This window comes from Dasypus novemcinctus, chromosome 24 (assembly GCF_030445035.2).
Source record: "Dasypus novemcinctus isolate mDasNov1 chromosome 24, mDasNov1.1.hap2, whole genome shotgun sequence".
NCBI lineage: Eukaryota > Metazoa > Chordata > Mammalia > Cingulata > Dasypodidae > Dasypus > Dasypus novemcinctus.
Genome location: NC_080696.1, coordinates 64,273,855 through 64,296,469, shown reverse-complemented (window position 1 = coordinate 64,296,469; position 22,615 = coordinate 64,273,855).

Below are 22,615 nucleotides of genomic sequence, written 5' to 3'. Positions count from 1 at the left end.
ACGCACACAAGCAGACATGCACAAGAATGGCCATGGATGGAGACCCCGTTGGATGGAACCAAAAGGGAAAGAAGACGTTGCCTTTCAGCAACAAGGAATGTGTAAATGAGCTGGATTGTATTCACACAGAGAATGCTGGACAGCAGAGAAAAGGAATATCAACACACACTGATAATATGTATCAGATATATTATTGAGAGCAAGAAGTATATTGCACAAGGTAGAACATGATTGTGCTCAGGTAATTAATGATGAAAACGCACATAAGATGGGATTTTGTTAGTGCCCCTCCTCGCCCCCGCCACGGTCTCAGTCTAGCCTGGAGGGCGGGGGGTGGCAAACATCACACATCTCAGAAGAACGACTTCTTCTAGGGAGGCAGTTGGGGTAAGGTCAGGCTTTGTGTTTTAGCTCCCTGCAATGTTTCACTTGCATTTGCTCTCTTAAATGGAGAAAGAACATTTATCTCTTAATCTTGGTGGTGTTACATGGGACTCTGTGAGAATGCTTTCTGTTTCTGAAATGGTTCATAAATTAAAAGAAAAATCAAAACAAGCCTGCCTGCAAATACTTTGTTCAAAAGTCTCTCTCCTTCGTACGTCACCAACTGGAGACGACGTTTGTGTTAACAACTGAGGCTTTGGTGGTGTCCCGGGGCTCCCCCTCGGTGGGAACTGCCCAGCGCCTACTCTCCTTGCTCCAGCCACAGCACCTGATAATGTCCTGGGAAATGATGGCCCCTGCCCTGCCCATGCCGGGCCAGCCCTGGTCTTGCCCCCCCGTGAAGGTGACTAGCTCTGAATGACCCAGTGAGCTTAGCCCAGCGCCTTCTCTGGAGATGGCTTGAAGAGTGCGGACAGAGGAGCTGCCCACGTGATCAGAGGCGCTCTGCTTCTGGAACATTTCTGGGCCTACTTCTTCATCGCTTCCTTTGGTTCTCAGTTTCTAGGAATCTCTGGATCAAGTAATTACTAGTGTCTAGTAAGCCAGTCATCTTTTCCCCCTAGTTTAGCCTCAGCCTGATTCTGGTACTTGCACCCTCTTTCCTGCATTGCCTCCTGGGGGAACACCTGCTCTGCCCACGGCATGTCTGCCTAGCCCCTGTCTACTCCAGCCAAAGCCCCCGTATCATTATATTTCATCCTTCAATTCTTCAGTCATATCTCTAACTGATTAGATCTCTTTTTTTAACCTAGCCTAGTAACAATATCATACCTAAGACTGTTAATAATTTCCTAAATCACAAATAATTAGGGAGCGCTCAGCTTTCCTATTTCCTATTGTTCCGTAAGTACATGTTCACATTTACTGGGAATGAAGATCCCAGCTGTCCATCGTGTGCCTTTGGTTGCTTTCTGTCAAGTCACTCTCTTGCACCCTCTTCTCTCTAGCCAACCTCCTGAATTTGATTTATTGAAGAAACTGGGTCATTTTTCCCACAGAAACTCCTGCATTCTGGAGTTTGCAGCTTAAATCCCCATGGTGTCGTCTAAGGCGGTTTCTCTCTCCCCTGAATTTCCTGCAATCTGATTAGCTGGGAGTTAGCTGGGGAGGCTCGATTTCATTCTGACATTTGTGTGGGTGTCAAGAGCCCTTCCTCTGCCCCCAACGTGTAAGGTTACTCAGTTTTGTCTGAGGATAATCATCTCAAACCAAGAGGAGTTTCAGAGGAGAAAGGGCAGAACTGGATTTACCCTGAAGCTCATAAAACCGAAGCTGAAGCTTGCTGGGACCCCAGGGAAGGCTGCAAGTTGCTTGGAGTCATAGAATGTTCTAGTTCAGGAGGGTAGCCTGAGTTAACATTGGGAATCAGATCCAAAAGAGACATCTTAGAAGGGCCAGAAACTGCAAGGCACCAATAGTTTATGGTGCTTTTTTAGCTCATTTTAAATAATCAAGGAAGGTGTCAAAAGTTGTACAAGCTTCAGGCCCACAGAGCCTGGCTGTGCAGCCTGAAAAAGAGGGCGAGGTGGTGGGCACTGCAGCAGTGTCATGGGCCAGGGGTGTGGGTGGGTGTGTGTGCAAGTGTGGGCATGCATGTGTGTGCATCGGTGTGAGTGCAGATAGAATTTTGTATGTACATGGTGGGAGTATGTATGTGAGCTATGTGTGGGTATACATGTGGCTTACATGTATGTGGGTGTGTGCATGTGTCAACGTATGTGAACAGAGGCGCACATGAGCCTATGGGGGGGGGGCGGGGACTGATGCCTGAAGGTACTGAGGGTCTGGGGGAGATGGAATCAAAGCAAAGAGGGCCGGGAAGGGAGGCGGCAGTGCAGGGGTCCTCAAAGGACCGGGGTGTCCTGGGCTCTCGCCTCAGTCTCCCCCAGAGCACCTAGCCAGCCTGCAGGACACGCAGGCTTCCCGAGGAGAAACCCAGGCCCGCGGGGAAAGGGCCCGGGGGTACCCCCCGCCAAGTGACAGGAAAGCAATCCAACTCACCTGCAGAGTCCTGGTTCCTCTCTGCCCCCTGCAGAGGCCACCGAGCTGCCCGGCCTGAGCCCAGCGTGCCCCCCCAGCCCCAGGCCCTCTAGCCCCCGGGAGCAAGAGAGGAGGGGAAGGACGAGAGGAGCCCGGTGGGCACGCACAGGCGCCCGAGCCCACCCTCTCTCTTTTCAGCAGGGACAGAGCCCTCTTAGCAGGATTTCCCTGCCCCAAAGGGCTTTCTTTCGTGTCCCTCAAGATCGCTGAAAGTCGGCCCATAAGCTAAACAGCTTCCCCTGTAGGTTTTAAATGAGATTGTGAGAAATACCAAAGTGTAGATGCCGTGGTGGGTGCAGTTTGCTTCTGAGCACACGATGCGAGCACATGCTTACGAGGAAGGAGGCTTTGCATCGGTCGCAGGTTGTAGTTGGGCTATTTAGAACACACTGGCTTCCAGGGAATTTGAAATAGCTAGAGATGTCCCTGCTACATGGTACAAAGCTGATTAATCAGATCTCATTTTTAATGGATTCTCCAGAGGGGTCTACATCAGAAATCTGGCTGTGAGTAAACACGGGGAGAGCGAGCCTGGCCTCTCCCGGCCCTGGGTGGCTGCTAAGGGGGTGGAGGAGAAGGCGCAGGAACTGGCCCAGGGCTGTTCTGTTCCCTCTTCCTCTCCTTCTGTGTCCTAGGAAGGCCTGCCTGCAGAAGGCTTTGGACTACAGGGGTGGAGGATACAGAGATCAACACGACAAGACAGGGATCCTGCTTGGAAGGATCCACATGCCGTTCAAATCCACTCCCCAAGTATTAACGAACATGTGCTCAGTGCTGGGTACAGGTGAAAAAAAGTCCTGTCACTGGGGGCACCCCGGGGCCTCATATGCCCACGTGCCCCTGGGGATGCAGAGAAGCAGCCAGGAATTAAGAGGGGCGGCTGGCTCCCATTCACCCACCCACTCATTCATGCAGCAAGTGTTTCTTGTCAGCCCCTTCCGGGCTGCAGAAGCTAGAGTGGGTGCCTTGAGAAGCACTGCTCCCAAGCGAATCTTGGCAGGGAGTGAGGAGTGGGGATGGCAAGGAGAGGGCTCCCTGCAAGGGCTCGCCTCTGCTTTTCCTGAATCAGTTTCTGCTCTGAGACCCCCGTCTGTGGAAATGGTCCTGCCCTTTCCTTCCTCACTGCAACTGGGGGCTTAGGAGTGCAGGATTTCCTTCAAGCCCCGCCCCTTTGCTTACCTAAGTCCTAGGGTGCTTAAACTCCATCTTCTATGATAAAAGCTAAAATTATCCGCCGTCCCATGGGTCCACGCCACCCGCCCTTCGCTGCTGTAGCTCTCATCAGGTTGGTAAATAGCTGAACAGCGTGTCTTTGCATATGTTGACCTCAAGGGGAGGGGACCGAGAGCCCTGTTTGCTGCGGTGGCCCATGGCCCAGCAATAAATATCTCTCTATACTGGGAATGAATAAACGAGTGGATTGTCCTCACGCCGTCAATGTTTCCATGCAAGTCTGCCTCCAGCAGGGCGATGTGGATTAATTAAGAAGTCGGATAGCCTGGCAGACAGTATTGGTTGGCTGATAAAGCAATCATTCCCATCCCCTTTCTTCTTTGAAAATGAAATCTTCTCACTAGAAAGACTAAAATGAAACCTCTATTTGCTCGCCCTATTCCTGCACCAAAGGCTGACCACGTGATACATGGTCAAGTAAGACGTCAGCAGAGGTCAGCCAGGGATCCCTGGTAAAAGAAGCTGGCATGGGCGTGATGGGTGTGGGGTTATGGCAGCCGTCTTGAGACCACGGGGCAACAACCCATGGGGAGGGAGACAGTGGAGCAGGGAGATGGGGTCAGCCCACCCCATGCAGGAGCCAGTGAGCGTAAGCTGACCACCGACCACCTCTTGATGGCTACTTACATGAGAAAACAGACGCCCGCTTTAGCCACTACGTCTGAGTTTTCTGTTCCTCACAGCTAACCGTGTTCCCAACATGGTTATTGGGAAGTGGGTCAGGCACTGGCGTTTCCTGTTTTAACTCTGAACCATATGAGGGCGCAAGTCCATAGCCAGCAGCTGAGCAGAGATGGATCCCCGCGAAGCAAACTGGAAGAAGTGAAGTGCAGCGGGCCTCGGTGCACCCGCTCGCACCCAGGAAGGTGACGGACGCCCCTGTAATTGCCGTAATTGATGACTTGTCCTCTGCTTCTGCTCATGAGCCGCTGTTCCCATTAATAACCCTCCTTGGGAAAGATTACAGCTTTTATTAGGCTGGAGCAAAGCAGGGGTGACCTTGTCCCTGCTTCCAGGGCAGGGTACACGTCTGTGCGTGGCGGAGCGGCCCACACAGAATGCGTGCGTCCTGCTGCTGTCAGGGAGCTTTATGGCAAGAGAGTCACGACAATGCCACGTGTGCCCTGAGCCATGGGGCCTCCTGGGCCCCTCCCTGCCATGTGCTCCAGGCTCCCTCAGCCTGAGATCTGCTTTTAGTTGATGACTTGTACATGGAAACACACTCACGCTAGCAGCCCCCTGAGGCCCCATTGGCACAATTCCAAGCTCTGCTTTGGTGCAGCCATAAAGGACGTTTAACTGTGCTCATGAGCGGTGATCCCCTGTCTGAGAGGTTAGGTGGACTCTCCGTAGACGTCCTGAGAACCCATCATCCTGTTCACCAATGTCTACTTTTTAAAAAAAATTTCTCCTTCTCCTCCCCCTCCCCTTGGCTGCTCTCTTGTGTCCATTCTCTGTGTGTTCTTCTGTGTCCTCTTGCATTCTCAGCGGCACTGGGAACCTGTGTCTCTTTTTGTTGCATCATCTTCCTGCGTCAGCTCTCTGTGTGTGCAGTGCCACTCCTGGGTGGGCTGCGCTTTTTTCGCACAGGGCAGCTCAATGTGGGGTGCACTCCTTGCGTGTGGGGCTCCTCTATGTGGGGGACACCCCTGCGTGGTATTGCACTCCTTGTGCATGGCAGCACTGCGCATGGGCCAGCTTACCACATGGGTCAGGGGGCCCTAGATTCGAACCCTGGACCTCCCACAGGTAGATGGATGCTCTATCAATTGAGACACGGTGCTTCCCACCAACGTCTACTTTATCCAGCTCTGGAAGAGCCCCAGGTGCTGTGCCAGGCACTGCATGTAGAACAGGGTGGAAAACTACCTCTATCTCCACCCTCGTGGAACTGAGAAGGGGAGATAGATGCTAACTGCATAGTCCACAAATAAATGGGAAATTACAACTAAAACACTGGCTTGAGGGAGCAGTTGTTTAAAGGTCTATAAAGGGGAACAAATGGTCTGAAAGTTCAGGGAAAGTTTCTCTCAGGGAAGGACGTTGGGGGCAAGACCAGAGCAGGCCTTTTCAACCTCAGCACTGTTGATGTGTGGGGCAGCTGGTTCTTGGCGGTGGGGCCTGCCCTGTGGGTCCCAGGAGGTGGGCAGCAGGTGTCTGCCAACGAGATGCCAGTGGCCCCCTCCTCAGCTCTGACCACCGACACTGTCTCCAGGTGTTGCCACCGGTCCCCTGGTGGAGAGCCACTGATTTACAGATTTCTGGTGGGGAGGTGGGAAGAGGTCCAGACCACGGGGAGGGCAGGTGCAGGGACCCTGTGGCAGGGGACCTCGGTCCCGGGGCAGTCAGGGGCCGGGGCTCAGGCATGAGGCGTGTGTGATGTGGGGTGGCCAGAGTTAGAAGGCCCAACTTTGGCGGCCTGACAAGCCATGCGGAGGGTGTGGCCTCTACTCCGAAAGCAACGGGGAGACCCTGATGGGGTGCAGGCCCTATGTGTGCCCGGGTCACCTCCCTAAGGCCCTTGCGGAGTTCTTTGAGGTGTCACTATGCAGATGTAACCAGAATGCAACGCATTCACGCTCACCCCAGGTAAGCATCTTGGCCCACCCCAAATCCTGCTGGCCAAGGCCTCGGACCCCCCAGGGCCTCTCTCTCCAGTCACGTGGCCCTTTAGCTGTTCCTTCTCCCACTCCCATTGGTTTCTCCAAGTCCACGTTGTTCTGGGCTGAAACTCTAGCCCTGGCAAAGGCTTTAACCCTTATCCACACTAAAGCCTGCACCCTCCCCGAGCCACTGCCCTCATCTGTGGCTTCTGAGTGTCATCCACCTGCAGGTGTGGGCTCCACCAAAGCAGAATTGGCCTGGTGCTGTGGTTCTGGAATGAGCATGGGTTGTTACCTCCTGGCTGGTGCTGAGAAAGCACGGGACCACGTGTGAGGAGACCTTGACTGATTGGCCATTTCAGAATGAACACGGGAACGGATGGGGTCTGAGTAAGGTGGTGATCCTGCTAATGGACAGGAAGCACGTTGGAGTTTCCTAATCCAGCAGGACATTGGTCAGGAAGGGAGTTGGCCAATGTCTGTGGAGTTGAACTTCCTGGGGGGTTAGAGACTTGTGAGAGCGGCGGTTGCTCAAGTCCATGATTCAGAGATTCTACAATTAATAAAATCTTAAAAGGTCGTTAGTACTGGGGGTTATGCTTCGGCAAACACTGGTCTGTCTCACTTGTGCTAAAGGGATACAAGAGAGGCTCATTTTGTGGAAGCTCAGCCCAGCAGTTATAAATGCCATCGCTCTGTGGTGAGGTGAGAACACGGTGGATGGTGGCAGGAATGCTCGCTGTTTCTGGTGGCTCAGTGTTCTGCTCAGATGAAGGAACCTGCGGCTTCGCCATGGCCATATTGATCCAGAAAGTTCCGCGAGTAGCCAGTCTCCAAGATGGCGCCCAATGACCCTGCCCCACCAGCATGCACCTCTTCACGCCACACCCCCTCCCCTATTGTACCGACAGAATACAAAGAGAGGAGGTGTAAATTGGGTTAGAAAAGACACTGCAGCTTCTGCCTCAGTCACCCAAGGGTCACGTGTTCTGAGGGAAGCCATGTCCTGAGCCATCCTATGGAGAGGCCTGTGGGTGAGAAACTGGGGCTTCCAGCCACCAGCCATAAGAGTGACCCTGATAGTGGCCCTCCAGCCCCCTCCAGCCTCCAGACGCCTACAGCCCTGACTGCCACCTCTACTGTAAGCCCTTGAGGGTCCCTAGGTGCAAAATATCCAAATAAGCCACTGTTTACTTCCTGTCCCATAGAAGCTGGAAGATAATAAATGCTTGTTTTAAGGTGTTACGGTTTGGAGAAATTTGTTACATGGCAATAGATAACTGATGCTGTATCCATGTGCATTCAGTGAACTGCGTAATCTCAAGAAATATTCGGAGGACTCTAGACCTCAAAGACACAAGGAATTTGTTTCCACTCGTGTCCTCATCCATGAGTCTAAGGACATGATGAAGATGTAACTAGGACCTTTAAAGGTAAAGACTGTTTTTTTTTCCCCCTAATTTATGTTATAACTCTCCAAGTAATTTAGCACAGTGCTTGGTGAGTGTATTCCAAGAATGTTTAACAAAGAAGGCAGTTAAGTGAAGGACTGAGTAAATGAAAAGTATTATATCAAGAGTTGATGTGTGTTGCTAATTTTTATAAATTATTCTATTAAATGCAAAAATGTGCCCTTTTTGCAACCTTTCTCCCCTTTCTCAGATCTTTAAAGCTTTGCAATGAGGAGCCTGAGATGGGAATCGATTCACATTCTTCTAGGTCAGCTTAAGACTTGGGTAAAGGTCAACTAGAACCTTCTTTCATAGACAGAAATTTGCCTCATTGATTATATGAAGGATTAATATACAGACATGTATGGAGAATGCAAAAAAAAAAATCCACGGATCTGAGACCACTACTTAGCAAATATTACATTTTCCATTTTTAGTTCAGGTGTTTTGAGGATATTGAATGGTGCAGAGTCAAAAGAAAGACATTCCAGGGTCTGTGACCCTCTTTCCATCTTCCAAATACTGTGATATCTTCCAGTCCCTGTGTTCATAGTTTCACTCTGTGTGTGTGTTCAGTAGCAACATGCAAAATTATCTTGCATGTCTAAAATTGTGTCCATTGTATTTTGTTTTGTATAGCTTTTCACAATGAGTTTCACTGTTTCAGAGAGTATCAATTTTGATGTATATAGCTCTAGTTTATTAATTTTACCTGATGTATATTATTCCTTCAAGAATGGAACGTGACAATTTGTGCATGTCAAGTTAATGAACGGTAAATATTTCTAATTTTTCTCCATCCTCCTAAAACGTTGCCACCAGCATTCTTGTGTGTGCAAATCATTATACATGGGTTTTTAAAAATATTTTCAAAAGAAAGGGTGTGCTCTCTTTCCATAAGCCCACTTAGGTGCTTTAACGTGTAAAAGATGCTCACCATTCAAGTAAGTCTATTTCCAAAATCGCCCCTAAGCGCCGATGCTTGGTGGAGGGCAATGCCAGCCAGCAAAATAAGCCACCAGGCAGATAAAGGCACTCTTGGCGGCTGACACTGTGCCGCTTCTATTTTCAAGCAGTTTAGGTGACCACTTGAAGAATTACCCAACACACCATAAATCCACCAACAACACTGAAGACAACCATCGGCTTTCCAGAAGCAGAAGAAATTCCAGCTCCAGCCGGGCGGCCTTGAGGCTCGTGCTCCTTCTCCGAGTTCGGGGCGCATTCTGCACTCTTCCTTCGCTCCTTGAGGCCCCTGCTGCAACACGCGAGAGGAAGAATAAGAAGAGGAGGCTGGAAGCAGCCTGGAGCCTGGGCTCCTGCCACCACGGAAGCCGTGGGCTCTGCGTGTTAACTCGCTTCCGAACGGGGCTGTGCGTGGAAAGCTCGCGGGGTCCAGTGCCTTCCGGGGCATGCATTGTCTTTCCCCGGAGTTAGAGTTTGTTGATGAGGTGCCCAAACATAAAATATTGTTTTAGGAATATTTAAGAATGCCTTCTTTCTTCACTTACCTTTTGCGCAGATGTTGAAAGTTGATTCATCAGTTGACTGTCTGACTTTTAGTGGATTATTTTTCACTACATCCTGAGTGCCCAGTCTGCTAGCTGTGGTGAACGAAGCCATGGGTAGAGAGGACGGGGCCTAGTCCTTCCGGTGGAGATGCCAACTCCCTGGGAGGCCCGAGGGGAGCCAGCAGCTGGGGCAGGGGGCTGTTCTCGGCCCGGCTGTGAGGAAGGGGCGATGGCAAAGGCAGGCTCCTTTAGGAAACAAAAAGCACATTTTGTGATGGGAAATGAAAAGGGGCTGGCACAACATTTAATCCTTGGTCAAATGTGCATGCAAGGAAACTCTCTCTCTCCTGAAAAACCACGAAGTCTCCCTGTCTTTTTGTAGCTGTTGTTGATCACCGGGCAGCGGCGCCTCCACGGCTGGTCAAGACTAGGGACATAACTCCACGGCGGGAGCCTCGCCGCCCTCGTGGGCCCGGGGGTCTCCCAGGAACACCTGGGGAAGCGCTAGCCTCATGTGTCCCCGCATGGAGAACTTCACTTTCTCCCCATAGCCCTCTCCATTTCTGTCCCATTTAGCAATATTTCTCTGCTCTATTCAAAAGCCAAAAAAGGTCGTCAGCTGGTCCATGTGTTACAGAGTTCTTTCTTTTGTTTCATTCATTCATTCATTCTTCATTAACTCACCCTCTGTATTTGCCTCTGTATTCAGCTAGCTAAGTGCCTGAGCGCTTCCTAGCATGATGCTGCGCCAGCGCTTGATGCGGGTACAGTTCAGGCTTCGTGAGGGAAAGAGATGCTGGAGTCGGAGAATGCCAACCCGCGGGCCACGCCTTAGAAACCCCGTGCGAAGGTGAGACCTTGAGGTGGCGAAGGCGCACGGTGAGGGGGAGGGGGCTGAGCTGAGAGGGCAGTTCAGAGCTGTCAGCGGGGCAGGAGCTGGGAGAGCAGAGCATCAGGCAGGGGATGCAGCTCTTACTTCCTCCAAAAGCACTCATTCAAGGAAGCCGTGAGACAAGGGGTGGTCTCTGCAGCAGAATGAGGGGGGCAGTGGGTCACACTGGCCCCCTCTGCCAGGACCTCCACCTCACTGGGACCGACCAGGTCAGCTGGAGCTTTCCTGAAGGCCAGTCATTGGCCCAGCACAGGCTTTGCATGTGGAAGAACTTTGAAATGGGCACGATTATATGTTGGCCCCTGGTTATGGATTCCATATCCTAATCAGAAGCCACAACAAGAGTAAGCTGAATGCCCCCAAAGACAACTGCCATCATCACATGCAGCCAAGGCAAGCTCTCTGAGGGACCGTGGCAATGTGCAAGTACATTGATCCAGCAATACAATGTGACAGTCTGGGAAAGGGCTTTACAGGGACAGTGTCTTCTTCTCCCATCATCAACCTTATGAGGGCATCCTCTTATTAGCCCCGTAGGCCCAAGATTTATGGCAACTCCAGTAGTGACCTGTCCTATTTAGCTAATTACAACAAGCTCTGAGGCTGGACCAATGCAAACTTGTTGTCTCAGAGTTCTGTGGGCTGGAAGGCCAACACAGTATCACTGGACTCTAAGAATCACCCAGGAGCTTCAGAAAAGTGAAAGCTCCAGATCAGTACACCTGAGATGGAAAACGATTTGGGACTAGTTAGCAAAATTAAAGACACAGGACAATCCTCCCACCAGGCATGAACTTCCAGGTCTACGTAGACAAACGCACCTGCACATCAGGAAGCCTATAGGAGAATGTGCTAGCAGTGTGATGTGCCATTGAAAAAACATTGGAAATGATCTATCTGTGCAGCAGGAGACTGGGCACATATTAGACCAGACTGTGACATATCTAAGAGCAGAATCCTACGCGACACTGACAATTCACCAAACCTGAGCTGCAAATAGCAGCATGGCTGACCCACACAAATACGGTAAGCGGAAAAAAGCTGTCCTTTTTATATAGTAGGTTCTCATTTAGAGAAGACATGCAAAAGGGCGCTCCGTGTTGCTTAGAAATACAGACCTGGATGAGGATGGAGACCTGCACAGGAATTGCCAAGGTCACGGCTGGAAGCCTGGGTGCCGTGGAGGGAGGGAGATGGTCCAACAGCAAGCACCAGTCATGCGCATTCCTGTCCCTGACGACGGGGGACACATCAATGCATTCTTTTTTAAAAAGGTCTTTAACATTTAACAACATTTTTAATAAAAATTATATTCTGTTTAGCCCCATCTTCTAGTGTCTTAGAAAGAAGAGAGAACGTTTCATGGAGAGGAGATCCTTGAGTCAGATTCTGCATTCTCGCCAACGCTTTAAAATAAACAGAGAAGACAGTAAGTCTGTCCAGCGCTGGGGTGTGTGTCGCACACAGGGCCCTTTCCTTCCCCGTTCTCTGAGGGATGGACACACCTCCAGCAGCGCAGTAGACTGTGTTCTTGGGTTGCCGCGGCCGTTTTATTCCATCAACTTGTCTCCCTGAACAGAGGTGATTGGACTCAGCTCTAGTAAGTATGAGAACGCTGTCTGCAGGCCGCTCTCCCAGAGCCAGTCCTGAGGAGCCCTAGTGGGTGCTGCCTGCATGAGATGGGGGGGGGGCGGGGAGAAAATTCTGCATTTGCAGAATGCACACTTGGATTGTGCTGGAAAGGGGAGCAATGCACAGGCATTATTCCTTAGCCCACTTCCGCTGTCAAGATCAGGCACAATTTCTTGTGCAGAATTCCCCTCAATGGGGGCAAGATGTGGTGTTCCAAAGCCAAATGCTGGTTCCAAGGCCAAGGGTGCATGGACATGGAGCTCAGTGGCGTCCCGGGGCAGGGGGTGGGGTCACTGCAGGCAGACGACGTCACCTGTTCAGCTTGGTGCTCCTACATAACTCAGGGGAAGCCTCTGGACCGTTGTCCTGGTCCCTGGCTGTGAGAGAAGTCTGGGAACTTGAGCTTGAGCACCGCCCCTTCCACCCAATTCAGCACAACCTTCCGTCAGCTGTGCTTCTTGGCTGTTGGTAACAGAAACTGTGATTAATTTATCAAAAGGCTTAATCAGACGGGGATTTATTTATCTCTCATAAGAAGACTGGAGACGGAATGTAGAGTGGTTTAGCTGCTGTGGAAAACAGTTAGGCAGTTTCTTAAAAAGGTAAACAGAGATTTACCATGTGACCTGGTAACCCCACTCCTGCATATAAATCCAAAAGAGCTGAAAGCAGGGACTCGGGCAGATAGATGTTCATGAATGCTCGTCACAGCATTATTGCAATTGCCTAAATGTGGAAATGGCCCAAATGCCCATCAACAAATGATTGGATAGACAAAATGTGGTCTGGCCCTACAATGGAAAGCAGTCAACTGTACAAAGGAAGGAAGCTTTGGTGCATGCTGCAGCGTGGACGAACCTTGGGACCTTATGCTAAGTGGAATAAGCCAGGCACAAAAGGACAAATGCTGTATGATTTCCCACACAAGAAATACCTGGTACAGCCGAATTCACAGAGGCAGAAGGTAGATGGGAGGTGGTGGGGAACAGGGGTAGGGAGAACGGTGAGTTACTGCTCAATGGGACGGAGTTTCCATTTAGGGTGATGAAAAACTGTTGGTAATGGACATGGTGATGGTAGCACAACCCTGTAAACAGAATTAATGCCACTGAACTGACCCATCGGGATGGGTTAAAATGGCAAGTGGCCTGTGACATATAGGCAGTACATATTTTCAAAGGCTGTGGGGCTATGGGGGCATCTGGAGGCCTTTCCATCAAGGGAGTGGCACAGCTGTCATCCAGGATTGTGTTTGCACTTGGCAAATGGCAGTGCCAGAAGGGCACCCCTTGTCAGAAGGGAAGGAGATTTCCCAGAATCCCCAGCAGAGCCCCTTTGTCCTCGGCTGGATGCGAGTCGTGTGGCTCCCCGGCCACGTGGGCAGTGGGAATGAGCTCCTCGGGTCTGCTGAGGGATTGCTGGAGGACAGGGAGGGAGGAGAACAATGAGCCAGCTTCATTGGGCCCTGCAGAGAGGCTCTGGGCCTCTCGGTGCCTTATTCCGCTGAATGAAGGGCCCTCCCAGCACTGAATCCACACCCCTGCGACACAGGGCTGGGCGCGGAGCTTTGAAGGAAAGGGAAGTGATAAGGGCCAGGGGAACAGGTGAGAAAAGAAAATGCACTGAGCATTCTCGTGTTGTCTGCCTGTGACGGGATACCAGAAGGCGGCTGTACCCTCGTGAGCCCCCCTTTAAAATCGTTAGAGCCGGCCAGTGTGCGAGCTGGACGTCCCAAGTGCGCTGTGGTCTTCCGGACACTGCTCTGTCTCCCACCCAATAATCGAGTCGAAAGGGCCCTGAGACGCACGTGGACGTGGCCCGATCAGCGCTGCCGTGTCCGTCCTGGAGCTCCGCCCGCCTTCTCTTCTGCTGAGGCTCCCGCCGGCCCCCTCTCCTGCTGCTCAGGGGCAGGCTCTGTGCCAGGGAAGGAGACGCTTAGACATATAGTCTAAGAAATATCTTATGTGAGGAGTTAAGTACCTGAAGAAGAAGGCTCAAAATTAGAATGGAAGTCCACAAGGGGGAGATGGTCCGAAAAAAAAGAATGGTGAAAAAGTTAAAAATAAAAGGGCAAGGGAAGCGGCTGTGGCTCCATCAGCTGGGCTCCCGTCTAGCGTATGGGAGGCCCTGGCTCATGTCCCGGGACCTCCTGGTGAAGGCAGCCTCGCCCGCACGCTGCTGTGGAGCGCCGCTGGCCTGCAAGTGCCACGGAGAGCCGACTCAGCAAGGTGACGCAACGGAAAAAGGGAAACAAGCAAAAACACAGAAGAGTGCGTGGCGAATGCACACAGAGAGCAGGCAGCAAGCAAGCTGCAAGGGGAGAGAATAAATAAATTAAATACAGACACACAGGAGCACACAGTGAATGGACACACAGCAGACAGCAAGCAAGCCACGGTTGGGGGAGGAATAAATAAAAATTAAAACAAATGAAAACACACAAATTCAGAAAGAAAGAAAGAAAAAAGAAAGAAAGAAAGAAGAAAGAAAGAGGAAGGAGGGAAGGAAGGAAGGAGGGAGGGAGGGAGGGAGGGAGGGAGGAAGGAAGGAAGGAAGGAAGGAAGGAAGGAAGGAAGGAAGGAAGGAAGGAAGGAAGGAAGGAAGGAAGGAAGGCAGGCAGGCAGGCAGGCATGGAGGCTCCATGCACGGGATGAAGGTGAATCTGGATCGATGGAGACTATCGAAGGTGCTTGGGGCAGGCGGGCGTGGGGGAGGCTGGCACCCAGATTCTGAAAGTGAAGATGCTCTCAGGCTTTCCTCTCTTTGAATTGAGCAGAACATTCCAAACCCACGACTTGCTCCCACAGAGTGGCGTGTGGCCTCAGGGGGAGGGGGTGGGCTGCGTGGCTTATGGGGGTGGGGGGGGGTGGGGGGGGCTCCTGCTTCCCTTCTGTTAAACTTTAAAAATACTTGGTTCCGCTCATCCTAACCCGTCATCTGCTCAAGCGAACAGCCATCACCCTTGAGGAACAGCGACACATCCAGCCCCCCTTCCCTGAGGTGGTCGAGGCCCTTGTCCGGGGGCCCCGGCGCCTCGCTCCCCCGTCGCCCCTGCAGAGAGGCTGCGGCGCGGGCCGGGGCGCGCAAAGGGCTCCGGCTCTGGGGAGGCTGGCTGTTTCCTTTGTTGCCTGTGGTTTGGGAACGTGTCTGAGCTTTTGCAAATGGAAAGGACGGGAAGGTGCCCACCCCACTCTAATTTCCCTGTGGGGAAATCTCCTTGGCGCAGAGCTGGTGTCACAATCCAACAGAGCCACCCGGAGGGGAGCCCAGGACCAAAACTAGGCTCAGGATTTGGGGTTTCCAGGCTGCACGCGGCATCCTGTAGGGACCTCCTCGGTGGGCGTCGGGTGGGGGTCTGTCCAGCCCACAGCCTCAGCCTCTGAAAGCAGCTCGGGACCACTCCCAGCTCAGGGAGGCCCCCAAAGTGTCTGGAAGCCTCAAGGCTCCCACTGGCGGCTGCTGATTGGCTCAAGGTGGTTAACCGACCTCGGCTGGTCCAATCACATTGGAACTGGGACTTAGAGCTGCTCCTTTATCACTAGTGGAAGTGACTTAACCTGCTCCACCTGAGGCAGGTATTTTGGGTTGATCATCTCTGGCCACGCAACGAAAAAATTTAGAAAGAGAGCTAGAGACAGGGGCATGCTGCAACCAAAGAGAGACCCACAGGAGGGGACGCTCGTTGAGACAGAAAGACCCACAAAGATATGGAAGCAGGAGGCATCTCCCCTCCCCCCAGAACTGTAAAAAGTCAGAGAGCATGGGGGAGGGGCGGGGAGAGGGGGAGAGAGAGAAAGAGAGAGAGGAGGGAGCGGGGAGAGAAGCAGGCGGATGGGCACCCAGAGACAGAGTGAGCAGAGAGGCACAGAGATGCCGATGGAGCCAGAGACTCAGAGCAGGAGATCAGAGGTCAGAGCAAAGCTGGGGAGACCCGGAGCTGGGGGCCACCCTCCTGGCAGCTCAGGCCCTCTGATGTCCTGCCCCAGCCTGCAGCCACCACCGCTGCCTTCCCGGGCGTGGCTTCAGGGCAGTGTCCCTGCACCTTTCCAATAAATTCATCCTTTTGTTCCTTCGGCTCCGCTCGGGTGGTTTCTTTTACTTTTGACTAAAGTATCTGGTTCTGTCAGTAGACCCACCAGTCCTGCCCATGGACACAGACTTGGCAGGGACCGGACACCCCTCCAGAGCCTTGCTCCTTGTGGATCGTTGCCGATGCGGCGGCAGGTGAGATGCAAGCCCCGGGGCTGCTGTGCCTCCTTCTTCGGGCCCCAGCAAGGGAGGCTCCTGCGTGTAGTTCTCATGAGGAGATGAGGAGAGTCCAAAAGAGAAGCCCAGGTCTTCTCCAAGAGCTCCCGCAGGCTCACGGAACAGGTCAGGGTCCACGCGCCTCTTGACAGTGAGCCAATGATTCCCAAGTTGGCGTCGGATGTGGGGTGCTGACACTCTGCATTTCCGATCTCTCCAGCACCCCAGCGAGACCTGCTTCCTCCCAGTTCAGTCTCTCCGGCTTTGGCGTCCGCGTCACTCTCTCCTGCTTATTTCCTGGAGGCCAGCAGCATCCCCTGACCTCTCCCTCCTGGGCCAGCGCCCTTGTACACCAGCCCGGCATCTTCTCCGCCTGGTAAAACCTGCCACCGGGTCCAAGCCTTGGCCGCAGCGAGCTACCCCTTCCTCTCAGTGCTCTACCTGCCAATGCCTCCCAGCCGCACCATCTCCTCGGACGCCCACGTCACATCGGCACCAGCTGTCTCCTGGACAACTCCAGAAGCCTCCGTGTGTGTCTCTGTCACTCTCGTTTGTCCCTTGCCCTCCAATCTCCACCTCACTTCCAGGGAGATGGTTTAAAAACATGCCCTCGCCTTGCTGAAAACTGCTCAACAGTTCCCCATGGTGCTTGGACCAAAACCCAAACTCGTGAGCGTGGCCCTCCCGCCATGGCTGTGTGATCCGGCCATTGCCTGCCCTCTGCACCGCCGACCACACGTGCCAGCACGGACGGGGCTTCTGCAGCTCTCAGGCACGTGCTCAAGTCCCTGCCCCAGACACCTGCACTGTGTGTGGGCGAATCGGAATGTTCTGCCCTGAACCTTTGCCTGGGTACCTCCTGCTCACTCAGTCTCTGCTTAAATGTCACCTCCTCTGAGAAGCCCTCTTGGTCACCTCGGTCATTCTCCACAATACTGTTTTACTTTCCCTAATGCACCGAATGACCTGAGCCTCTCTCGTTAGATATTTACTTGCACGTCTTCCACTTACACGGTCCTCTGGGAAGGCACAGCATCTCCCCTGCTTGCCACAGCATCTGGCTTGGAGCCTGGCCCTGCAGACCTGCCGGATGCATGTTTGCTAAATAAACTGCTACCCACTGCCTTGCCTTTGGCTGCTTCCTGAGATTACCTCAGTTTCCCAGATACGTTTTCATCTCAGACATCTCAGACTCTGTTTCTCGGAGCCCTCACAGAGACCAGTCTCCCTGTTGACTTGATTCAATTATTTGAATATATGTGTAAACTGTGTTTACTCAGGAAATCTTAAATCAAGCTGCCCTGCCCCTGGAACCTCACGCCCCTGTGTGTGTGTTGGAGGGGGTGTCCCTCGTGTCTGAGCCCCCGGCACTGCAGGGATGGCCCGCGTGAGCCAGGCAGAGGGCGGCCTGCTTCCCACGCTGTGTGGTCGGCTCAGCAGGGCCACGTGGCTTCAGGCGCCCCACTGGGCCAAGTCAGGGCTTGGGAGGTTATTCCAGAGAGGAGGTTTGCCCTTGCCGCTGGGCTTGAACTTGATTCTTAGGGGATTCAGAGGGTGGGAAGGCCGCGATGCAGCCCAGAGCCACAGCACACACGGTAAAGCGATCTGATGGTGCTGTTGGGACCTCAGGTTCAAGCTGCACTGAAGCCAGTCCTTCCCCTGGAAGTTTCACAGGCAACCCCAAAATGGGCTTTGTCTTGAAGCCAGTTCAGATTGGGTCACTTTCCAGAGAAAGATACCTTCGTGATGTATGTGTTTTCTTCTCTGCAGAAATGGTGATAATCAATAGATTTTCAAAGGAATTTACAGCCCAGAAAGCCACAAGTTTCCTGCTGACCCTAACAACCTATGCACATAGATTTTCCATAACACGAGGAATACAATACAAAGCCACTGAAATCCCCAGCAGTCACCACCGTGGATGCATGGCTGTTTCACAAATCTGCAGAATGTGCAATGAAATTGGAAGATAAACACTAAGACAATGAGCAGAGACCAATTCTTACATTTCTGCAGCTGAATATTTTAATTTCCCCAAACAGAAATAAAGAGAAGAAAGAGGAGGTAAGTGGCTTGTCTTCCTTCCATCTAGAGGCCTCGCTTTCCCCAAAGGACCCTGTTACTTCCATTCACTCATTGATTCATTCGGCGAGGACTTACTGAGGACTTGCGTATTTCCGGGTGCCTTGGCACGATGAAAACGGCAGTGAGCAAGGACAAATCGTCCCCTGTGGCATTTCGATTCTAGAGCCTGGAGACATGCTCTAAGAGGCAATCACATGCAATCACAAGTTAATTCCAATTTAAGAAATCAAGGCACAGGGTGATGGAGGCGGGGTCTACACTAGACAGGCGGGTGAGAAGCAGGCTGAGGACAGGCCACTGAGCTGGGCCTTGGGTGGCAGGGATCAGCCGGCCACCCGTGGACCTGGAGGGTCAGCGCCCCATGAGGGGTGGGGACAAGCTGGGGCATCTGAGGGACAGGAAGAAACCCTGGGCTCCCGGCTCTGTCACGAGGGCCGGTTAGATGGCCTCTAATGAGCAGCTTTTGAACGAGGCTTGATAAGATACTTCCCCAAGTTTTAAATACATGTGGGCAACATAAAGAAATTGAAAAGAAAAAAAACAATTTAGAGGTAAAAATCTCAGGGAAAGTGGAAATGAAGACAGCCAAGCCGAGCACTGAAGCCATTTCTTCCGGAAGTGCTGGCTAATCCAGCTGACCACAAGTTTCCTTCCCTTGGCCTCAGGGGGTACGCGATGGAGGAGGGGGAGGCAAGGGGCAAGGCCCACCTGGGGAAAGGAGGTTGATAAAAGACCGGAATAACCCATCTGCACGTACCTGGCAACAGGCTCCGCTCCTGCTATTTCCTTGGAGCAGAGTGGAGGAAATATTTCTCTCCTGATAATGTAAGTCTGCCTTCAAGCAGGTCTGCAGCCCAAAATCACACTCTCGGATCACCTGGAATAACCTCAGGCTGATAAGCTGTGCAAAGTGGCCCTGGGTGGGCAAAGAATGCGCCAGCCCAGGGCAAACCCAAATCCTCTTTGGGGGAGCTGCCTTCAATCTAGAGCGCAAATGATTCTCAGAGACAAGGTTCCAAAAACAGAAACTCACAATCAAAAATCACAGTAAGTAAGTGGGAAAACAAATTGTGAACTGAAGTCACAGTAAGTAATTCAGAGATTAGAATGATCAGATATGGAATACAAAATAAACATGTTTAACATCTAACATTAAGTTAGAAAAAATAAGAATAAAGCAATGGACCATAACAATGACCAACAGAAAAGAAAATGAATTTCTAGGACTAATCCACACAGGCAAACACACACACATCCCTGCACATTGCATATAATTGAAACAAGAAAGTAATTGGGTGGAATAAACAGATTAAACAAAGGTGAAGGGAAAATTATTGAAGTGGAAAAGAATCTAAATAAGTTTAACAGAATATGGAGCAAGAAGACTAAGAGATGGTGAGTAGGAAAGAGATGGTAAAGAGACATTGAGAAAGCCCAGTATGTCTGTGATACAACAGGGAGGAAGGAGAAAAGGCAAGAGGCACTATTTGAAGAGATAAGATTAAAATTCTCCAGAACTGACGTGCATGTTGAGGAAGGTATAATTGGCAAAATAAATGTGTTTCATACAAACAAAACTGAAGGAGGTCATAAATCAGGCAGAAGGAAAGTGGTCCCAGATGGAAGTTATGAGGAAGAAAGTCACAGAAAACAGGTGCAGGCATAAACAAACATGGACTCAGGAAAGAGTGAAAACATGCAATTGCTGTATTTGACCATTTATTATCTAAAAAGTTTGTTTGGGTCAACCTATTAGAATTAAAATACACACAAATGACAGTTCATAAACAAAGAGGACTTAAGTGAGTTAAAGTAGTCTACTCAGAAAAAGAATAAAGAGTGTAATTGACTTTAGATTATTTTTAATTTTCTATTTTACAAAATAGGCTAACAATCAAAAGAACAGATAGCTTCTGAATAGGTAGAGAGAAAAAGAAAAAATACTCAATATAGCCAAAAAAAGCAAGAAAGGAGAGGGAAAATGTAGAATGCAAGGCATATGAAACTCATACGTGCACACACCATATGAGGGAAGAAATAAATCCAAATATATTATCAGTTATATGAAACAGAAAATTTTATAAATGGTTTCATTTAAAGGAAAAAAGATTAAAAATCAGTCATCTAGGGAAGCAGACTTGGACCAGTGGTTAGGGTGTCCGTCTACCATGCGGGAGGTCTGCGGTTCAAACCCTGGGCTTCCTTGACCCCTGTGGAGCTGGTCCACGTGCAGTGCTGATGCGCGCAAGGAGTGCTGTGCCACGCAGGGGTGTCTCCCGCGTAGGGGAGCCCCACGCGCAAGGAGTGCGCCCTGTAAGGAGAGCCACTCAGTGCGAAAGAAAGTGCAGCCTGCCCAGGAATAGCGTTGCACATACGGAGAGCTGACACAACAAGATGACACAACGAAAAGAAACACAGATCCCCATGCCACTGACAACAACAGAAGCGGACAGAGAAAAATACACAGCAAATAGACACAGAGAACAGACAACTGGGGCTGGGGTGGGGGGAGAGAAATAAATAAATAAATCTTTAAAAAAAAATCAGTCACATATACTCTATTTATAAAGGACAAATCTAAAACATAAAGATATTGGAATTTTTAAGTTAAAACTATGAGCGATTTATCAAGTAAACAAATAAAGCTAAGGTGGCTGTATGAACATCAGACAAATTAAACTCAAATAAAGGGGAGTGATATATCATGATAAAACATGCAATTCATAGGACATACTAAGAATTATTGTTGTATGCACCCAATAACATAGCCTCACTCTATAGCGCACAAGATGGTAGCGTGATCAGCGTTCAATAGGAAGGGAGCACTTGTTCCCTCTGTGCTTTTCCTCTTCTTAAATGGGATGGTTTCAATGTTCCTTCAGAAGAGAGTGCTGCCTGCGGACATTTAAAAATAAACATTCCACCAGGTTAGGGAAGTTGCCATTCCTCATTTGTTAATGAAAACAAAAAATGAAAAGGTGAATTATATGCAATTGTTTCTTCTGCCATAGGTGAAGAAAAAATGATTTTTCTCCTTTAATCTGCTAATGTAATAATTTATTTTATTGATATTCTAAGGTAACCTGGATCACTCAGTGAAGTCAAACTTACTCATGATGTATTACAATTTTTACATTAGTACTAGATGTGTTTTGTAAAACATTTTAATTACATCATTGGGAAGCAGATGTGGCTCAAGGAATTGGGCACCTGCCTACCACATGTGAGGTCCCAGGTTCAGTTCCTGGTTCTTTCTGAAGAAAACGAGCAAAGGTAAGCTGATGCAACAAGATAACACAGTAAGATGACGCAATCAAGAGATGCAGTGGGGAAATACAATGAGACACAGCAAACAGGGAGCAGAGGTGACTTGAGTGATTGGACACATCCCTCCCACACGGGAGGCCCTGAGTTCAGGTCCCAGTGCCTCCTGGAAAGAATAGCAAATATAGAGAGCACACAGCGAATAGATGCAGAGAGCAAATGGCAAGCACAGACAAGGAGGGGAGGGGAAGGGAGGGGAGGGGAGGGGAGGGGAGAAATAAATAAAAATAAATAAATCTCAAACAAACAAAAAATATCCTTGAGATTGAGGTATACTTCACATATAATAAAATGTTCTCCTTTTATATGGACATTTTGATGAACTTTGACAGCTTTATACCTCTGAATAACGACACCTTAACCAAAATACAGAACATTTCCAGCACTCCCACCAAAGTTCCCTTGGATTTAGAGATATTTTGTTTATAATTTTCTCTTATTTTCATGAATTAAACTAGCCTGAGATATTCCTTTCTTATATGGTCCTTGGAGGTTTTAGTATCAAGTTTATGGGAAAATGAATTTTGGATTTTTCTGAATAGTTTATTTAAAGCGAAATTATTTGTTTCATGACTATATGGTAGAATGCACCAGTTGCCTGGGCCTTGTGTGATATTTCTAGAAAAAAGTTTTCAAAATAATTATTTCATTTCTTAAAGGTTTAAGAATATTCAGCAGTTCTATTTCTTCTTCAATGAAGTTTCAGTTATATAATTCTAAGTATTAAATATTATAAATTAATATTTATATTAATATATTGCTTTCGAATATAGTGTAATCAAATTGTTCATAATATCCTAATATATTTTCTGACTCCACAATATGTAATCATGTTCCCTTTCCATTATTAGGATTGCTTATTTTGCCTTCTCTATTTTTTTTTTACTTAGTCAAAATTTCCAGCAGATTGCCAATTTAGTGACTTTTTATTAAAAAACAACTTGAGTGTTACTTACGTTCTCCTATTGTGTGTTTTCTCTTAATTATTTTTCCACTCTTATTTTTCATTTTTCCTTACTTCAAATGTCTCTGCATGTACTCAATTTTCTCTAGCTCCTTGAGTTCAATGCTTAGCTCATTATTTTTCTGCTTTTCTTCTTTTCTAATAAGAATATTTTCTAGTAAGTACTGTTTAGCTTCATTCTAAAAGATCTG